General features: G+C 32.9%; 1 protein-coding gene across 5 annotated transcripts in view; it reads left to right on the top strand.

Annotated features, from left to right (window-relative positions):
• The first annotated feature begins 15,208 nt into the window (after positions 1-15,208).
• LOC128241900 (uncharacterized) overlaps positions 15,209-17,114 on the top strand; it is a 35,049-nt gene continuing 33,143 nt past the window's right edge. For 3 of the 5 annotated variants that reach the window (XR_008262507.1, XR_008262506.1, XM_052959020.1), the window contains exon 1: positions 15,209-15,554. The gene's annotated coding sequence lies outside the window, so the exon portion shown is untranslated. The remainder of the gene's footprint in view (positions 15,555-17,114) is intronic. The other 2 variants (XM_052959023.1, XM_052959021.1) reach the window with 1 other exon arrangement.

Raw genomic sequence — 17,114 nt, 5'->3', positions numbered from 1 at the left:
TCGGGTCATAAGTCAATTAATTGGGTCGATGTTAATTCATTTATCTTATTTCATAGTTGACAAATACTTCATTTCCGTACAGGTAAATTTGATTTCTGATTACAATTGCTTAAATGGTGAAACATGTACATCAATATGTGAATCTCTACAAATGTCGCAACGAAAACTTTGTAACGGAAAGTATGGTGTCGACATACATACACGAACTATTGCAAACATATAAAAAATACCTTGTACAACAGTTCAATTTGTATAAATTAAAGAGACTATCCAGCTCTGCACTGGCCATTCCATGCATAAGCGTTTTCAGCGAGTTTTTTTTCTGATACGAATAGTTAGCGAGGAATCTATAAACTCTGTTATTTAACCAACAAAGTCGGGATAAAGGACTGAATACATTTTGCAAAAGTTGAACGACGTGGAAAAAGGCAATGTTGCAACGAATAAGGTGAACGAAAGTCACGTAGAAAATGTGCCATTAAAGTAGGAAATTTTGATTATTTAAGGTGGTGGGATACGTTGCTCCGTCAAAATTGACGTTCAAAATAAAATATATTTAAAATTCTTTGTAAATTGGCCAGAATGAAGTGTAAGATATGTTTTCCTCATTTTCGTCGGTTAGTGCAAAAAGACGCTATCTAACACCATACCATTTGTTCACATTTTTGATACTTTTTGCGCCACTCGACTGCCATTTTTCATCATAAACTTATGGAAATTGCTTTAAAGAGCAATAACTATTATATAACTATTTCGATACTAATTTTCAAAAAATGTGTCAATTATTTAATTTGCGGAATAATTGGGTGTCTATAGATAATTGTGCACGTTTCTTTACGTCCACCAACTGGCATTGAGGTGAAAATGGCTTTGTTAAATGCCTGGCACTTCCTAGATTTTTTTGTATCATTTTATAGCCTGATATTCAGCCTTTCGAGTTATATAATATATGGGTTTTCGTGCTAAGTTTTGTTTGATTTAGCAACCAATTTAAAACAATGCGTTCAAAAATGTGGTTTAACCTTGCTGACGTCAACGTTGTTTTGATGTACGTAGTCGTAATGCTGGCGTTCAATTGTGATACTTTGAATAACTGAATGCAAAGAGAACGGCATGTATTCCAGTAACAAAAACAAAATGCTGTAATAGCGATAAGCAAATGAAACGGAAATATGTTTTTCTATATCAAAAGGTATTTTGATGGATTTGCATTAATGATTGATAAATTTATCGGTTGCATGAACAATGGGGATTATGCATGTACTCGTACATACGTAATGGTAAAAGTATGATTTATTTTACCTCGCGATGATCATCTATAGATGAAAATATTACATAACAGTTTTACGATATGTTATATGCATGTGATTAAGAACCATTTAACATTACTGAATGATAATGATGCTCCGAGTGGGGTTCAAACACGTGACCCTCTGATCAAGAGTCCGATACGCTAACCACTTAGCCTTCGCCACCGATTTAATATTTTAATGTTCCGGTGTCAACTGAAGATAAAACATATGCAACTCCATTAGCTTACGCAAATTCAACGTGCAATCTGAGTTAGCAGGTGCGCATTTTGTCGAAACCGTGCACTTGCTCAATAAAACCGGAAAACTACGAAATGCCGTTAAGGCCATCGCCTGTGAATATGTTAATCTGAAACGCGATACTCGATAGTACGATGATGAAAACGCGAAATCACGAAACTACGATAACGAAAACGCGACAGTACGATGATGAAAACACGAGAGTACGATGATGAAAACGCGACAGTACGATGATGAAAACGCGATAGTACGATGATGAAAACGCGACAGTACGATACTACGATACCGAAAACGCGAAATCACGATATAACGATAGTGAAAACGCGACAATACGATGGTGACAAAACGATAGTATATCGCATTATCATCATCGTACTGTCGTACTTTAGCGTTTTCGTTATCGTACTCAGCTATGCAAAGTAACCTTTCCTGGACGTACAAGCTACAAATTATCTGCTATCGTCTAAAATATATTGAACATAGCCTTCAATGCTCACAACGCGGACGCTGATGTTGCCACCCTCGGAGCCCTGCTACAAACAGTCGACGCTCTACCGCCCAAGCTGCAGATTACGCTCTTACAAGAAGCCCATTATAACCTAAACAGACTAAAAAATGAAAAGAAGTACCTGCTGACATATGGTATTTATATTACTGCAAAGGTATTAACAAAAGCCGAAGCAAAAATATTGGCCGGTACTGGACTGCACGGGAAGTTGCTCCAAGTAGCGTACCACCTTTTCCGGGTGCGATGTACTCCAAGTAGTGCTAAAAAAATTCGGCAAAACCAATCGCGGCTTTATCATTTATTTTTCGGAGTCGAATATTTTATTTAGCTTGTTCAACTGCTTCACATGTACAGAATAAACGTTAAGATTTTCTGCAAATCGTTATACAATTTACGATCGCAATAGTATTGTTTAATAAATCTTTCCAATTAACATTGGAGCTCAAACGTGTGTTTTATCCATTATTATTATTATTATTATTATTATTATTATTATTATTATTAGTCCGTATATACACGTTTGACGTGATTAGATATGCCAGTTAGTTCATTATTAAAAATAACGCCGACGTTCAACGGAACGTAAAGTTATTTACTTTGAAATTACGTGTTGTTTTAATTGTGAGGTTTAATGACGCAAAATTTAGCCCGAAAATCCCCATTTTTTATTTTACATTTCGAAAGTTTGAACATTTGGCTATTACATATAAAAAATTAGTCATAGAGACCGCCGTCGTCTAAAAAACTTATTTTGACGTTTAAGATAGCAAGGGTTCGTTACAAATTGAATATGAAAAATGCGAGTTATTCTGATATTTCAAATTTATCTCACTTTTGTGTGCAAATATCAAAATAAAAATGTATTATGTTTGTTTCAGTGCATATACATAACAATTAACATGCGATTTAGAATGAAATTAAAGAAATTATGGTGCCTTATAAGATAGCAGGTTTTTGCACTAACCTTAATCGGAAAAGTATTTTTTTCACATAAATGATTAAAGCAAGCCTAGCACTTTATGCTGACCAATTTTCAGTACATTTAAAAAATATTCATTTTTGACGTAGAAATTTTGTTTAGCAACGTACCCCACTACCTTAATTGTAGTTGTATGACCATGACTTTTTTTCAAATGTTCGATATTAGTGCCCTGCATAGCATAAATATTGAAAGATTATTCAATGTCCATAAAATGAACGATCTTCGACATATTAACGATACGATCGTAAATCTGTACTTTGACAAATGTTAAACCAAAGATGTTTCATTCGAAATTTGAACTTACTACAACAAAACTCGCCAAGATAATTGTAAAAACCTGGTGTTCGGATTTGTGGCCTCCCAGTATATATACATATCATCATAAGCTTGATGAATGTTATTTGTAAATTTAATGAAATATGTTCGTTGACAATATTTCTGTTTGTCTGTCTGTCTGTCTGTCTGTTAAACATATACAGTCATTTTCAATCACGTTTCTAATCAATTTACGCAATCAATTTTTTTCTTATTAACGTAAAAAGTCAACTAAAAGTCAAGTGTTAGATATAACAACGATAGAGCTATTTTTCGATGTTCTCTTTTTAAAATGAGAAATTTTAATATGTTAATATCTATGAAGACCTATTATGAGTTGAAACTTTCAAAACTCAAGGCGTCAATATTTGTGCTGACTTTCGCTTCTTCCAAAGAGGATGGTAAAATATTATCTTTATTGATTATTATTAAATGATTATAATTGAGTCAGTTTTTAATTAATCAGAGCAATTCTTTCTTTTACTCTTTAGTTTAATATCTTATTAGTGCACTGATTTTAGAATTCATGGATTTTATTAGATACGTTTTTATACTCACAGACAAAATTGCATCACTCAGTTTTGTAATGTATTTGGTCAGATGAATATATCTTCCATTTTTTATTTGACACATGTATTTTGCAGAATTGGATACTTTAAATCCTTTAAGTAAAATCGTCATTCTGTTTTCGATTTGTAAAAAGACCAGATTTTGCTCTAGAGTGGATATCGGAAGTACACTGGGAGGCAAGCATTCATTAATGATTTTAGTCGGACATTTACTCGATAAATTTGATATGTATGAATAGAGCCATTATTGCACCAGTGGATCGTGTAAATAAGTGTATGGCGTAGGGGGTATATCAAACAATTTATTTAAACTCTTCTGATCAGAACAGTTATACATAGGCAGAATCTTAGCATCTTTTAATGAATCTGGGAAATATCAGTTTGTTAATTTCAATGACTGACGTAAATGGATTAGCAAAACATTGTTTTAGGATATTAGAACCTTTTCCATCTAGTTCTTAAGCAATCGACATATGTATCAACTTATCAACGTAGTTGTTAATCTCTATCGAAGTGACGTAGATCAAATTTAACATTTGATTATAGTAGGTACCCATTGTGGAAAATTATTAACTTTCATTTATAATTAATTTGAGATACGCCAGTAAACAGTTGAATGACCACATCTATGACTTGCGTATATCCAAGAACATTTGTGCCGTTAATTGATTAATATAATTTTGGTAAACTTGCTTATTTGTTGTATCCTTCAGATGTGTGTTTTGGAAACTTTCACATAATTTTGTATTTCTCTTGTTGCAGATACATCTTATCTTAGGGATTTCTTTTTAAGAAGATTAGCTACTGCAATCCAATTGTGTTTGTTTAAAGCTTATTCAGATTAGAATAAGAGTGTATGTCTCAAAAATGGGATGATATTCATATTAATGTTAATAATATAATGAGACTCGCTCACTCGGAAAATGTGAAGTTTCTCTTCAAAATGGTTTTATTTTATTATTTTCCTGAATGTGTTTGTTTGAAGTATTATGTAATTCAAATGAAATAAAATCAATCGAATCAAATTAGTTAAAACATCTTTATTCAGTTCAATATACACAAGAAATCAATACACAATGTACGGATGTATAATATATAATGATTCTTGGAAGACAAGCATTTTCAAGATTTTAATGAAATTCGGTAAAAAAGCTGATATGGATGTGGACTAGAATGTGTCGCAAAACTACAAAAGCGTGCTTAGTAGCAGAAACGTGGTGAACAAAAATAAACGTTAAAAAGTAATAAATGATCACACATATTGGAATGCCATCCGTTATCAACGGTGAGCCCGCATCGCGCTCTCAACACCACACGTCAAACCGTTTGGTTGCAGCAATAAAGTTCTGGACACGTCCTGTGTTCATGTGTCAGGTTTGTAGCAGTGATAACACCAGTACATATTTATGGTGTTTAAAAAATGATAGTAATGTATGGATGGTGCCGAATGAGAAACTGCAAGGCGAATGAGTGAGAAACGGACGGAGTATCAAAGACGTAGGCCGGTAATATATGCGACATCATTAATTTTATACATATGTAAAAGAGATTACTCAGTAATTGAAACATAGATGATGAGATCAGCGCGTTATTTCAAGGAGCTTCAATTAAGGAGATTGTTCGAATCTTGAAGAGAATAAGGGTTTATGTGTGTATGTGTGTGCGTGCGTGCGTGCGTGCGTGCGTGTGTGTGTGTGTAAATACATTAAGCGTATACTCGCTAATCCGAACCAAAACTCCATCAAGAAATACGAGTGAGTAATTATGAATGAATGAGATAACAAGGAAGATCTTGCACGATATTACTAACAGTAATGGATATATTCCTTTTGAGGAAAAAAACACTAATTAGCAATGATTAACATTGATAAAAATTACCTTATGCAAAGGTGAAACACCCAGCGTGATATAAGTTTAGTTAATCTTATTATCATGTTGTATTTTTCAGAACAAGGTAAGTAAACGAAATTAACGTGTAAAAGAATGGTAGAATATACACGGTACTTCACATAAGTTTAAAAGCACCATGTACAAGTATAAGAAGACAATATACAATAATCAACTGGTCAATGAACTTTTCTGGACGAGGCCCACAAATAAGGCACAGAAATAAGTGTGTAAAGTGCGAATGTGAATATATGTTAATGAGAAAATACTCGCGACTTTAAACGTAATTACGAAATCAGGATAGGCAATAGAAAGCATAAACAAGATAGCAATATGAGCGTACTTACCATTGACTGACAATACACTGTAATACAAAGTTTAAGCCTATTTAAATCGAGAGCACAGAGACAAGCAAATATACACTTCGTGACAAAGCGAGCGTCACACAGTATGTTTAAAGATTAGCCTTTTGCTTGAAGGCCACAAAGTCTTTTGAGGTTTCGATGCGATATTTTCGATCTTTTTTACATTTAACGATGATAACGCCATCTGCCGTCCACGCACCAGTGATTGATTGTTTCCTCAGCATCTCACGTGCTTGAAAAAAGAGGTCACTGCGGGTGCGCGGCAGATCCTCGTTTAGATAGTAGCCACCATATCCTGCGCCCTTAAGCTTGGTCTTCTGTTTGAAAAGTTTATTTCTGGCGCGGTAACTCGTGAACGTGATAATGAAGACACGTGATTTCTGACACGAGGGCCCGCTGCTGTGTCGCTGGGGTGTGGACGCAGCTTTCCGAGTCAGTGCGACCTGTATATTTCGTCGAGCGAAAGGTTCGCCCCAATAGCGTTAGCAAGTTCGATTATTTTCTGGTTAGTAGATTCGCCGTCAGACTCGGGTATGCCCAAAAGCCTGAGATTGTTTCGACGGCTATACTGTTCGGCTTTGTCATGTTGATGGTATGAGTCATCCAGATGGGATTCTAATTTATTATCTCTAGCTTTAAGTTGAGAGTTTTCGGTCTCAAGGGCTTCCATTTTCTGTTGAATGGACAACGCCATCAACTGTACTTGTCAGAAGTGACGACAACTTGACTTCAAATGTACCTTTTAATAGGTTCCTTATCTCGACTATATCTTCTTCTCGAAGATTGACGCTAAGACTGTTATCAAGGACGTTCGCGCCGTTTATTTCAGTTGTATCGGACGTAAGGGAAATTGTAACAGCCTTGGCCTTCGTGAGATCGTTCGGGTAAAATGGGGATGATATATTTTTGCTTGCGCCCAAAACTGGTGTTTCGACCTTATCCGTATTTGTCATATGACTCATAGCCCGCTTTCTTTTCTGCGCAGTGAATTTGTAATAAACTTGAGCGTGGGTGGTTGACTGTTGATCGTTAATCCTTCAGGTAAAGTTCTGGTAGTAATGGTATGTGACACTGTGGTCACTAGTGCATAGACAGGTAAACAGGTATATGTTTTCGATACTTTAAACTTTAAAGTTCGATTGTCATTTAGTACATTTAGACGAACCTCTCAAACACCATCCGACGATAAAGTCAATCTTTATAAACACAAACGAATAATTTTATAAAATCCTTGCATTGCAAATTATTCAATTACGCAAAATTAACGCCCGCACGAAAAACTCTTAAATAGTCCGCCATGTTACCGGAAGATATTAGAATCAAATAAGATGTTTATTACTATGTTAGTTATATCTAACCTCTGTATGCTATTTCTCTAATATGTTTAATACGCTAAACGAACTTTTTCTGTGATATTCCGTACTTAAATTGTGTTTATAATGAAATGTGTAATGACGATGTCCTATTATATTAATATGTACAATAATGCAATCAAAACTACAAATCAACTAGTTACAAACGCAAGTATAGCACAAGAGGTACCAGGTAAGGACCCAAAAGACACTACATGAGATACTCTTAACATACAAACACCACTACAAACAGACCACACACGCATCAACATAGCTTTTATCAATAATAAATGGGATGACCGCAATGGAACAGCCGGTGAAACAAGTCAAAATATATACTTCGTTCAATATGACTACTTAAGTAAAGTAAACGTACGAGTTGTTTATACGTATAAGCCTTGGTGTAAATACTAATTTAAAGTAATTTTAAACTTATGATTAATTACGGCTCCATTTGATTCCAAACTTAATTGGGACAATTTAAAAGTCAATTCATTTGGTCGTCGCTATTCAATTATATTATTGCATAATTAAGAAATACTTTATTTTCTTACCGATTAATTTTATTTTATTTTGCATTTCCCTGGATAGTAAAACATGAACATCAATATGTAAATCTTTTCTGATGTCACTTTTAGTAAAACCTTCACGCTGTTCCCATTACAAACGTTTAAATAAAAAAAACTTGTACATAAGGTCAATTTAATTTAAAAAAGAATTGGGAAACGTTCCTGCTTTGCAATGGCCATTCCATGCAAGCAGAAGTGTTTTAGGAGCTAGCGATGAATCTACAAACTCTGTAATTTAACCAACAAAGACAGGATTAGGGACTTCAAAACTAAACTTACATAAATGATCTCAGATGTGGTCAGGATAAAATTGTTTCTGTTTTACGCAGATAATGCAAGCAAACACGACGAGGAAGAAGGTAATGTTTCAACGAACAAGATGAACGAAATTCACTTAGAAAATGTTCTTGCCATTGAAAGTTTGAAAGCTATTTAAAATACTTATGTAACCGGGGGTATAATATAACGCCTCTGTAGGTCTTGAATATATATTTATTGTAGATGTTGAAGATGAAGCCTGCAATATAAAAGATGATTCATCACCTTTTTGCAGTAGTATTTAATAATAACACACTAATTAATGATAATTACACAATATATACATATATATAATGAATAAAAGTAAAACAATACACTCGATCTAATATGAAATAACAATCTAAACTACCGGCAGCAAAATACTCTTTTGCAAGAATATTAAACGGTTTACGTAAACAATGAATAGTGGTCCGTTGGTTGCGGTGTTCAGTATAGGAATGAGTAACCGGGAAAGTTAGCACGGGTAAAATGATTAGTAAAAGCGCCATCTATAAATCTATAAATAGGTAAATCACTCATACTGAACCAACTACTTTCATACGTCACAAACTTAAACATTTACATACATGTAACATACATAACAAGACACTGACAGAACATTAACTACGGGCAAAACATGATCGCGCTTTATTAATGAATATAATGAATTTATGAAATGATCAGGTTGTTACATTTAGATGTAATGAGATTTGTGATAACAATTCAATTTCAAATAAAGAATTTAAATAATAGTCATTTTGTAGTTGAGTAATTTGTCATGACTATAATCATGAAATCGGTAATGAATGAAAAGGCAAGGGAGATAAGCTTTCCCTTTTGCACACTGTTTATTTTCAGGTTTAGCCGTTCTTGGTGTGGGTATATGCATGATCATTCGGAACACCTCGGCCATACTTATCGAAAACAACGTCGGATGTATGCGGGTATATAAGTTGAAGTAATTCGTTAATTTTTGAATTATACTAATTAAATGTAGAGTTTAAAGTAGTATTTATTGATCTTAGTTTAAATTTATATTGCCAGTAAAGTGTACTATTGCAAACATAATTAAAAATCCCAAGAGTTAAGTCATAAAGTTTAACTGCTCAATAAAATTACTACGCGATCTACTTGAAGCGGACTTGAACGTACCACCTCTTGAGTATGTAAACCGTCCAAATACATCCGAGGTTGTTTTCGATTAAAATGGCCGATGAGTTCCGAATGAAGCATGATTTTAAGCGCCATAATTGAAGCTATCGAACGTGAACAAAGTTATCAATACTAAACGAGCTTCACAGAAAGTTGTGCATTAAGGCAAAATAAAAAAGTACAAAACCGTCAAAACCATCTACCTGATTCGAGCGATTTAGATGTATTGGAAGATATTTGTATAATTGAGCATCATAAACGTATCCTGTCAATAAAACCTTACTCTTGTTTGTGATTGCGTTCATAGAATAGCCTATGTAATAATATCCAGAGACGTTTGTAATTTCCATGTTTTTATTGATTTCTCTCTAAGTATTGCTCTTATCCATCAATAGGTGTGTCTGCAGGTGTAGAAGCCTTCAAAACCAGCAATTAAGCTAAATGCACATGCTATAAGAATACAAATACATACTCAATGAGCTCAGGGTAATGTAAGACAAGTATATATGAAAGAATGCAAATGTATGCATATTAGAATAGTATACTCTGCTGAAATATGGGATGCAACATTTAAATCATTTTACTAGTATATAGGTCAATAAAAGGGACACTATTCTTTAACATGATACTTTGCTATGTATTCAATTGATGATTAACTTGGATCTAAGAGCGATATAGCTAAATGTTTTGTGTGAAATACATAACAATCCAAATCAATGAAGTCAATAATATATGACCATTAAATTGACTTAAGGCACATGTTGAATAACACACAATGCGGTATTAGATTGATATGTTTAATTATAAAATAATACTATACTATATGCAAAGTCATGCAATTTGTTATATTAGCAAATTATTTGATCATACTCAGGTGTTCTTTCGCATAGATTAATGAAATAGTGACAATAGTTAGTTTTTCTGATGTTAACAAAGGGGCTTTTTTTAATTCGATGGTTATTATCTGTTATTATTTGTAATAAGACGTGTTAATCCCCTTTATCTTGTATAGTGTTTTACCTAAGTTCGCATTGTATTGAAAACATAAGCATAGCATTGGAGATCTTTAAGATATCCGCTCTGATATTGTAAGTAATGTATTGCATTTTGTTGCAATGTTTGTTCAAGGTTTTAAGGACCTACTTCCTATATGTGATTTGTATATAGTAGTTTGATGTATAAAAGTTTTTATACTTGTTATGGCGTCAACGGATGGGTTCTGGTTGCTTTAAATACAATACAAACTAATAAAGAAATGGATGCGTTAGATTAATGTTTTTTGTATCATACATACTGGGACAATCATAAGATCACAAATCGATAATTGTCCATACCCCCCTCCCAACCACCCAGACACACACACACCTAAAAGGTGAACTTGTGCTTTCGCTATTACTCGTTTTCACAAGCTGTAAACCATCAGTAATTTCCGTCTATGTTATCTGTTTTTATATATAGGCATGTGTCCATGTATTCAGTAATGTATATACATGCTATATTTAGTTCAGTGAAATAAATGCTAAACACTTTTATTTTTATTGTCCAATAGTCAACATAATACAGTTCTCGAAACACTTTGACGCTCGATTTAAGCAAATGATGTATGGGGGCATTCGTGTCGTCGTTAATTGCTCAATATATATTTAATCTCGGGTATACACAAAGTTAACAGTTTTGAAGCGAGGTTTGGAACCTGCTTGAGGGGAATATGTTTTCTTTCAGTTGCTGGAAAAAGTTGGGGAGTGGTCATTATCGGCATATTCAAATTGATGATATAAACACAGTAAAACCTGTCTGGTCGAACCCGCCAGAAGATTTAGTTCATTTGCTGTCACCAATCATTTTCAAATGCAGCATGTACTAGTTTATTAAACACAATAATTTGGCATAAACAGACACAAATAAGGACGTTAAAGACCAGTCGCAAGTAAAAGTTAAACATCTGTACTTTTGCACTATAAATGTTCCCGACACACCAACTGCCTTATTGATATGGCATGTTGCTTTAAACATTGTTAACTGTTTTATGATATAGTGTTTAACCTTTGAATGTAAACAACGATGACGTTAACTTGTCAATTTTAGACTTAATGTCATACTCATATAAATAATCAATATAACACCTGTACATTTTGAGTGATAAGCCTATACCTACTTAATAAATAATTAATATATTAGAAATGTCAATTACAGGTAAAAATATTTTTACCTTGTTTTGTAATAGCTGGAAACCCACAAATATTAAATGACTGGTTGTTTTTACGGAAAACAATGATCGTCTCATAAGGTAGAACTTGCGTGTTATCTGCACCTTTCTTTCAATTTTAACACGATATCTTTCAAAAGAACCATTGTTTTCGATATATTTTCATTGTTAAATTTTCGGTAAATCAGATTAATTGTGGTACTGCTTATTTGGAAGTACGAGTGCAACTTTAACATTGGCTCGGTGGCCGATTTTCATCAACATTATCGAAACTTGATGATTAGTCGGATCCATCAGATTTAGCAGGAACTGTGGAACTATGTGAACGTTCTTGTTATAATTACAACGTTGAATGAATTGTGTAAAAGTCTTTATAATAGTAAAAGAAACATGGGTTGAAACTACTTCGTATACCGAATCCTGCTTTGATAATTCGCCATAACAATTCATAACAATTCGTGTTTTGACTTCGTTTCCCGTAAAACACCTTTCAATGTTACCCTCAATAAAATTAGAAGAATACTCTAGTTTGCATATGTATTTTTTTAACCAACCCACATGCTCTCATTTTCAATTTCGTATAAAAATAGACAGTTTACGGAAATCCGAAAAATATTTAAAGACACATATCATGTGAAGAAAATCAGCGACTACCCGATACTTTAAATAAGACAATCTGATCGGTAACTGAATATACAGTCACAGCTTATGTACTCTGTAAACCTTCGGTGAACAACTTGCAAGCTATACAATTATACAGTATTGATTGTATAAAACCTCGTTTGCTACAGGCCTAAATGAAGATTGCATTATAGAATTCGCTATGTTCTTAAAACCTGATTGTCGCATATCGTCTTACTTATGTTATAAAATGCTTTTAAGGTTAAACTGAAAATATCTCAGATCAAGGTTTACGTCCAATATTTATGCAGAAAGCTACAGAAACATGCTCAGAAGCAAAAAGTTTAAAAATAAACCCGGTTTAGTGGCATCGGGTAAATATTACTTCTGCACAGAAATTGATTAGAGGGCACAAGGTGTTAATCGTTAATAAATGCGATACATAAGGAGGTCGACAGGATTTTGTTCAACCATGACATTTTGAATAAGGTATTTTAAATAAAAGCATTGATATTGATCGGAAATAAAGCGAATACGTGAATGCATGATATTTGAGATAGTGATAATTAAGTACATGCATGTTTAATTCAATATAACAGAATGAATTAAGAGTTTAAGAGTTTAAGAGTTTATTGGCGAATCGGCATGTTTGCCTTTGGCCATTTACAAACTATCTACTTATGACATAGACACAAAAGTATAATGATTTATAAATCAATTATGTGATGACATTACATATATATTTACAAAAGCAATATCATATTTTATATACGAAAATATAACCAATAGAAGCAGCTAAACTTCTAGCTTTTCTTGTCATAATTTCATAGCACTATATAAAAACTTAGCTAATTTAAAAAAAAAAAAAACCTTTACCGACATCAATGAATAACAATATGATACTAAAATATTACACAAAATTAAACATTGCGGTGGTGAAATTGATCGGTCAAAATTAAAAGTAAAAAAGTATGTGTTAAATTATTAGAAACACTGATTGAAGTTCAATGCAACAAATGTAATAACAAAACGCAAATGTGACGCCAATTTCAGACTCTTACCAAATAAAAATCTTTTATTATACAAATTCTTATTTTTGAGGTTAGGTAGCTAATATCTAATTCAAAAGGTATTTTCCCTACCTTGTACCCAGATGTAGTTTATCTGTAATGATTTAGGATTTTAGAGGGTTTGAAGTCAATAAATAAACAATTCGATATAACTAGGCTTTATCACAGAGAAGTTATATGATACCACTAAATAGCTTATCCTTAATACATGCTATGAACGAGGCCATTCATTCCTTTTAAGTTAATATTACATTAACCGCAATTTGAGGTTTAATCAATGAAAGCAAATCACTGGGCTAACCTTCTCCTGCTAGACTATTTATACGGATAAGTGTCTTTTGAATCTTGATATTCTGCGTATATCCTTATAGGTGGCGTTATATTTATATTATTATGATACATATCACATTCAGAAGTTCATAAAAGTACGGTTAAGATAATTTTTATTGTATGTTTTGTGTAGTTTATTTTGTGTCTGAGACTACTACTTCTTAATAACATTTGTGCTAGCAATACATTTGTACAAAATATGACAAACTGAACTCTAGATATACTTTAAGGGCCTTCCACAATGCAAACGTTGGTGTGAAAGGCCACAAATTAAAACGTTTCAAAAGTGTATGTTTGATACAGTACAGTTGTGTGGAATAATCTGTTTTTGGAGTAAAGCAAACTTCCTTTGAGAAAAGATTCGGGATAATTAGAAGTTATACATTTCAAATGACACCAAATTTGCGAATGAAGATTGCATTATACCTTGAATCAAATAGCAGTTGCATTTTTCGGAAATGTATGTCAGCAGCTCAGAGTTTATTGGCGAATCGGCATGTTTGCATTTGGCCATTTACAAACTATCTTCTATGGGCAGACAATAAGTATAATGATAAAGCAATTATGTATGATAAAAACATATATATTTACAAAAACTCAATTATTGCGTCCAATAGAAGCAGTTAAACTTCTAGCTTTTTCTGTTCTCAATTGAATAGCACTATATACATACTAAGCTAAGTTTAAAAAAAAAATCCGTCTTTACTGACATGAAATATTTAACTCCATCCATATTTTGCCGATTATATTTAATACAATATTTATTTCTAAGTTCTTAATAGACTGTACAACATAGTAGAAATGATATTCAAACTCAACAGTATTTTGTGAACGGAGTTTACATTTCCTATTACATACTAATATTAATATAATGATCGACCATTCTCTAATTCAAGTACATGAGATGATAGTCTTAGTCTTGATAAATCTTTACGATGGTTGTCATTATTACAACACGTTAAATATACTTCAAATAAATATTCTTGTTTAAATCGTCAATAATATTCCATTTTTGGCGGAGATGTTAAGTTATCATACCATGTTTAAAAATATATGTCTCTTAATATTTGGGTTAAAAAAGGTATATTATTGTAATCTATATTAAAACCAACTAACAAATCACAACTACCCGCTCTGTTTCCTGAAAAATGCATTGCCATTTGCTTATTGGTACGAAATGTAATAAAATTGTCTTTCGTACAATTTGCTCAACTCCTTTTTACACCTACACATGTCACAGAGGATTATGCTTGCTAAATATTGAACCTAAAAACTAAACAAAATGATTTATTTGAAGCGTTTTATGTTTTGTTTATTCATACGACGTTTGAACAGTGGAAGGCGACACAAGTTAAACATGGTATTTAAGAGAAACCCTTTAATGTTTGGGATTCCAGATTTCTAACGGCAACTATAAAATAAAACATTGTACGAGTATTAAACCTGCTCGGTACCGCCATACCTTGCCGTCGACAATTTAACTCAACGACTGTCTACGTAATTCTTTTAAATTAGCTGTTCTGTAAAGGAGGGAATATAGTTTCTGTTAACATTTAGAAACCGGTTTTTATTTGTATTGTTTTTAATAATTCATTTTAACAATACTTTAATTAGATTGAAAAATACTTTACATCATGAATATATCAGTGCAATTGCATTTGATCGGATGCCATTTAAAGTGACGTCATTCAATCATGACCGAGGAATTTCTTCAAACATTCGTCTTAAACGGAGGATAATTATCGAAATAAAAACAAGACAATACACGTTCTTTTGAGCAGGTAATGATTCAGATTTTTTAATTGGTAGAAAAATAATATTGTGTTGTTCCAATTTCAGTTTGTATTTTGGTGACCTCTTTATTTTGGTATCGTTTAAAACAGGTTTTGGGTGCAGAAAAAGTTAATATCAAGAATGAAATACAGACTATTCAACAACAAAAAAGTTTTTTGGCCTTCAAAATTTGCAAAAATAGGTCAATTTACATCCTGTTAAGATTTAACTAAAGAGCATATATAATACCTTATTACGTTCTGTATAATGTACGGACGATAACTGGTTTTAAATATTAGTTATAAGAAACCAAATACCTTTCAAATGATTCCAAAATTGTACGAGCTCACCACCCTGTATAAACTATATAAAAGAGCAGAGAAGTCTTAATAATAGCTCTAAGCTATCTATTCAATCCTTTTCCGTGTATACTTGTCATATGCTGATATATTAACATCATATGAATTAATACTGTTTACACCAAACATAATAAAAAAGAAGTTATTCTATTTGATACGATTGTTTTAAATATAGTAAACTATTTAAGATCAATGGCTGTCAGCTGGGGTAATAGTACTTATTTACTGCTCTATGAAATTTGTAAATTGGATGGTTATGTTTGTCAATCTAATAAAAGGTGAATTATTTAATATCAACGGCCCAATGTTCCATAATTGGGTGTTTACTTCAACAACTCTCGGTTATATCAGTGAGGTGTTGTCATTTATTGTCAATTATGTTCGTTAATCATTTGACTTTGAAGGTAATTCATCAAACGTTTGGTGTTTCAAACACTTATGAATCTATTCGAACTACACTGCAAGCAGTCAGATTATGCAGTGCACCTTTTGTAAACCTTGTGTATAGATCACTTGTAATCGTAGCCTCATTTCGTACTGAAGATGGCTAGCTTGCTATGTGATGATTTTAAAACAACTGCAGAAGCAGAGACACACGATCCATTTGTAGTATTACCCCAAACGCGATGGCGTATTATCGTTACCATTACCTAGGTTATACATCTCTTCACAACTTTTAATGCGCAGTAGAGTAAATAATAACAAAAAAAACGGTCAGCGGCACTCACATCCGGATGACACAGATTACACAAGTATTGACAGCTTATTTAACCACATCGACAGTAACAACATTTGAGTCTAAATATTGTTTGTCCAATTAAAACCTATTTACCCAGATCACGTTATAAATCTGGATCAGACATGAGTTAAACTAAATACCACAATAATACGCCTTTACAAGTAATTGTTAGTATAATAAGCTTTCTTCCTTTATCACATGTCATGTTCATATTCAATACTTATTGATCTGAATCAACGTTACAGCAATATCTAAACTTCTAATCAGGACATACTTCTTTGTTAAATATCTGACTTATTTGGATTTTGCAGCCTTCAAATAGCTGTATGTCTGACGGCGTTGTCTGATCTATTGAAATGCCATGCTTACAAATGTTACCACAGTGCAATTGGTTGGTACAAAAACAATCAAACAATCAAAACTTGATATTTGTTTAGATAATGTGAACTGAATATGGATGACACGTATGC

This window comes from Mya arenaria, chromosome 7 (assembly GCF_026914265.1).
Source record: "Mya arenaria isolate MELC-2E11 chromosome 7, ASM2691426v1".
NCBI lineage: Eukaryota > Metazoa > Mollusca > Bivalvia > Myida > Myidae > Mya > Mya arenaria.
This window is presented reverse-complemented; position numbering and strand designations above follow the sequence as displayed.